We start from the raw sequence: 4,679 nt of genomic DNA, 5'->3' as shown, positions 1-4,679 counted from the left end.
TTGGATGGATCCAATACAAAGTGTCCCTGTGACTGCTTAGGGTACCTGCATCAGTGGACAAGAGGTTCCTACATTTGGGGGGGATTAAGAAAGGGGCTTCTAGAAGTACCACAGTGAAACAGAGAACATTGCTAACGGAACATTTTGTGGGTGGCTGAATGGGTAAAATAGGTACGCTCAGCACTTTCTAGATTTGCCTTGATCTGAGATCACGAGATGTCACCATTGAATTAAAGCCTATGATTCTTCAGATTTACCTGGGGCATATCCAGTCTTGGTCTTCCTCCAAAAGATCATTATGATTTTCTACAAACAAATACAGACAGGTCCAGTCACATTAAACAGAACATTTGTACATTAAAATGAAGTATCCAATACAACTAGTGCATGGGCATAATTATCCTTAGTGGGGCAGCAGGATATTGTGAGAGAAATCCTCCTGGAGGCCTCAGGTAGTACCTTGGGATTGTGCCTTGGTTTGCTTTCCTATACCATTGGGCATGAGCTCCCTAATGTGATAGAGCCACATCTCAAGTGTCTGTGTACAGAGTGAAACATCTGTTTTACCACAGATTCTGGGGAACAGCTTACCTGCATTCTAAAACCTTACTGCAACAATCCCTCATTCCCTTATAGTATGAGATGCTCTAGGTGTGAGGGTTTAAGGGAATTTAGACACAAAGACCAGGCTGATGGATGGAATCTGCAAACCCTCACAGCAAGAGGAATCTATTGTGTACAGTCCTTTGTGCTACACAGACATATGAGCCATGCATGGGGAGGGGCGATGCCCAGGCTCAGCTTTGCTTCGAGGAAACATACAAGGAGGCTGATGGTAGAAGCGTTGATGTGCAATACTCCGACGATGACTCAGTGTAGACAGACAACACAGAGGATACAGACACTGGGGATCGGTGCAGTGAAAGCAGGGAAATGACAAGACCAAAGATACAGGTAAGGGTGACAACATCTTGGGACAGGCACAAAAATTCGAGGGATGTTTTTGGGTCTACAAAGGAGAGCAGTGCATCTAAGGAGAGGCATTTAAAGGAAATCAGGAACAAAGACAGACACCTCTGCATATGCAGCTCAAGTGAGAGTGAGTTCGTCACATCTGCCTTGACTCCAATGTCCTAACTTCTGTCAGGAGCCGTAAGCATGGCTGGAGATGAGGAACAAATGGTAGGTCCCTGACTCACCTGATGTCTATGGTGAAAAGTCTATCCTGGGGCCTGACTCAGATCCCTATGTCTAGCGGGCTTCTACACAGCGATGACACATCTCAGCGGAACCAGAGGTTGGATACCAAACATAGCGGGGCAACTTGGGAGGCCCGTTCGAGCTTTATCACATTGACAGTGGAGGACTCACGAGCTGCTTCCAGAGGAGAACAGATGTCCAGATTTTGGAAAGAGTTAATGTCAGCCCTCCTAGAATTCCCGTGGGGGTCAGACAGGTCAGGAAATGCTGAGGAAATCATATAGCATTCATCCAGTGAGTCCCATGGGTTGTCCTGCTCTTCCACCACTGGCAGCTCCCTGCTGAACCTGGTAGGGTGGGGAGATCTGAACATTAAGACAAGAAAGGTGGACCTCCCACCATCCTAACGGTTTTGATGGGCAGCTGGGAATTACACTCATAACAAAGGGGCACACCAATTTTTGACAGCAACAACTCTGCTCCTGTTTCAGGCGGCCGTGTGGTGCTGTGGGGGCAGTAGATATAGAGAACAGAAGGTGCTCAGGGCAGTGGCCACAGAACTAAGCTTCTGAGCAACAACCTGAACTGTTGTGGAAAGGAAGTCATGACTCACAGCCTGCATGGATAATCCTAAAGGTGACTTCAACACATTTACGTAAATGTTGCTGATACTACCTTCACTGACCAAGTGAACACGGGTGTTAAAAGGCATCTTCAAAATGGAGACATCTTGTGTCTTCAGTGTCTCTTTCTCTAACTACTGTGACAGGAGGTGTTCTTTTCCTATAATATATCCTCAATGTGGTAACACCAAAGAGTTAGAGGCAGATATGCCTCTCACTCTGGTTTTACCAAAAAGAGAAGAGGGGAATGCGGAGAATCCCTGTGAAGGATTAGTTCACAAAGTTCAACTGACTGCAGGTTATTGAAATGGAGGGGTCAATAAAAGGAACGTAACCGTGTCACACGGTGAAGACATACATCAAAGTTAAAAGAGATACTTTGCAATTGGAGAATGGATGCAATAGATATGTTCGGCCATTTCTATTTTTTCCTTGAAATGCAATCCTTCAGTTTAACCACTGAAATAACGACCCATGATTCATCAGAGTTACCTGGGGCATGCCTGGTCCTGGTCTTCTTCCTCCTCATGGTGGAATTGATTTTCTGTAATTATATAGAGACAGGGCTGGTCATGAATGAGATCCTTCTCGGTACGTTAATAATCCAGTGTCTCATGTTACCCACACACTCACATATGTTCAATGTGAGAACAGGTTTAGTCAGAAGAATATGTCAGGGTGCCTCCGATATTGTCATGTAATAACTGGCTTGATTTCCCGGCCTGAGCCATTTGGAAAAATTTACTCTATCTAGGATATTAACAACAGAGTCTCCCCTGGCGTCTGTGCAAGCACTTGAACTTCTCTCTTTGACACAGATTCTGGGGAGCCAGCCTCCCTGCATTCTAAAAGGATCRCTGCAGCATTCAGCCTTCTYTCGTCAGTAGCCTGGTTGTTGAGGGCTCAGTGGAATTTGTACACTGAGACTGAACAGATGGAATGCAACTACAGACACTCAAATTCACGTGAGTCTTTGGTGCTACTCAGAACATTGGCCTAATTCATGTGGTGTGAGAATGCCAAGGCACAGCTCTGCTTCGGGAAACACACAATCAAGCTATCAGTAGAGACACTTAGGGTGGGTTTTCAGACAACTCTTTAGGAAGACAAGCCAACCGATAGGAGACAGAGAATGGGGCTAAGAACAGCAAAACCAGTTAACCCTGGACAAGAATGCCAAGTGACTGCGGCAGGCACAGATTCTTAACGGACCCACCTCCGAGATGAAACACAGAGCTTATTAGAGGTGAAAAGAGACATTTCATCCAAATTAGGTCTGACAGACAGGTTTTATGGTCGTGTTGCTGAGGTGAGTTGAGCTTGTCGTGCCTGCCTTGGCCCAACAACAAAGTGACAGAGAAATCAAGGTAACATGGGCATGCCCTGGGACTAAGAAGAGAACAAATTTGCCTCGCCCACCTGATGTCTGTGCTTAAAACTCAATCCTAGAGCCCAGTTCAGACCAGTTTGTCTCTACAGGGCCTGCCCACAGGGATGACCTCTCTCGGCACAGCAGAGGTCTGGGGTACAAAGAACAGGAGATCTTTGTGGGTGTCCAGGTGGAGCTTGATCAGGTGGACAATGTAGTACTCACTGGTCACTTCCAGAGAGGAACAGACTTCCAGTTCCTCGGGTAGGAAGATGGTGGTGCTCCTGTAAGGCCAGTAGGAGTCAGACAGGTCGGGGAGAACTGAGTATGTCAAGTAGTGTTCATCCTGAGAGTCCCTTGAGACGTCCTGCTGTACCCCCTCTACCAGCTGTCTGCTGAGCCTGCAGGGTAGGGACAAGTGAAGATTAACCTAAGAGGGATCTGAAGTCATATGTCCTGTCAGGCTTTGATGCAAGGCAGGAAAGAGTGGTCAAGAAAGCAAAGAGGGGAATGACCCATTAAAAAGAGAAACAATTCTTGTTTTTGTGGGACACGTTGTGTTTCTCACAGGGGCAGCTGTTCGAAAGGAAAATAAGTGCTCGTGCACGGGCCAAATAGCAAGCTTCTGACGAAAGAGACTGAATTATCTCTGGGCCGTCCACTTATGACTCATAACACACAGAGTCCCACAATGGTGGCCTTCCCTCTTCCATGCAAATGGCATTGAATTCTGCATGTAGTGGCCAAGCACGAGCAGCTCTGGGGGCAGTGGACTGTCACAGAAATCTCATGCCAGGAAGCCCTCTTTCTCTCAACCTTGTGGCATCATAGAACATGTTTCTCTACTTGCTATGATATTTTAATGTTATGAACACATGTCAACATGCGAAATCTAAAGACAGAGAGCAGATGTGCATGGCTCTCTAAAGCACACAAGAATGAGCAAGCACCGTGGTCCCTGTGACATATTCGTAAACCCGGGTCAGCGGACTGTGGGGTACTCAACTCTAGAAGTCACTAAGAAATGGGAAGCAATCCCAGTACAACAGTAAAGACAGAGAACATTGTGAAACTGGTAATTTGCCCTTGACTGCATGGATAATACCGTGCTCGTCAGCACTTTCTGCTTCTCCCCGGGTGCCACTTTTGAATCCCCATCCCCCGAGTGTCCAGAGTTACCTGGGGGCAGCCGGCTCTTGTCTTCCCAGACCCTCCTGATCAGTTCGGTCTTCTGCAAATAATGAAGAGAAAGAATTACGTTAAGCACATTCCCCTTCACAGATGCCCACTCCTATATCCTGCATAGCACAGGACAGAAATAGAAGCTCAGCAATACCAGGCAACTGTGAGTGTAAACATCCAGGAGCGCTTAGGTAAGGCCTCGTAGGCAAAAATTGGGATGGTACTCTTGAGTCATTAAACCAATATCCCTGATAAAACAAGCCATCCTCATAGCATCCTAAACCTTGAGTCTAGGCAAACAAACT

At 46.6% G+C, this 4,679-nt stretch overlaps 1 long non-coding RNA gene across 2 annotated transcripts in view; it reads right to left on the bottom strand.

Moving 5' to 3' along the window:
- LOC112818027 (uncharacterized) overlaps nucleotides 1-4,525 on the bottom strand; it is a 5,129-nt gene extending 604 nt beyond the window's left edge. For both annotated transcript variants that reach the window (XR_012377513.1, XR_012377512.1), the window contains exons 1-5: nucleotides 4,372-4,525; nucleotides 3,418-3,593; nucleotides 2,316-2,367; nucleotides 1,372-1,547; nucleotides 258-306 (exon numbers count right to left, since the gene is read on the bottom strand). This is a non-coding gene — a long non-coding RNA (uncharacterized lncRNA). The remainder of the gene's footprint in view (nucleotides 1-257; nucleotides 307-1,371; nucleotides 1,548-2,315; nucleotides 2,368-3,417; nucleotides 3,594-4,371) is intronic.
- Nucleotides 4,526-4,679: the final 154 nt, after the last annotated feature.

This window comes from Callorhinus ursinus, unplaced genomic scaffold (assembly GCF_003265705.2).
Source record: "Callorhinus ursinus isolate GAN/ISIS: 27379988/994484 unplaced genomic scaffold, GSC_fseal_2.0 scaffold3353, whole genome shotgun sequence".
Classification (NCBI taxonomy): Eukaryota; Metazoa; Chordata; class Mammalia; order Carnivora; family Otariidae; genus Callorhinus; species Callorhinus ursinus.
The sequence above is the reverse complement of the archived record's forward strand: the minus strand, read 5'-3'. Positions and strand labels throughout refer to the sequence as shown.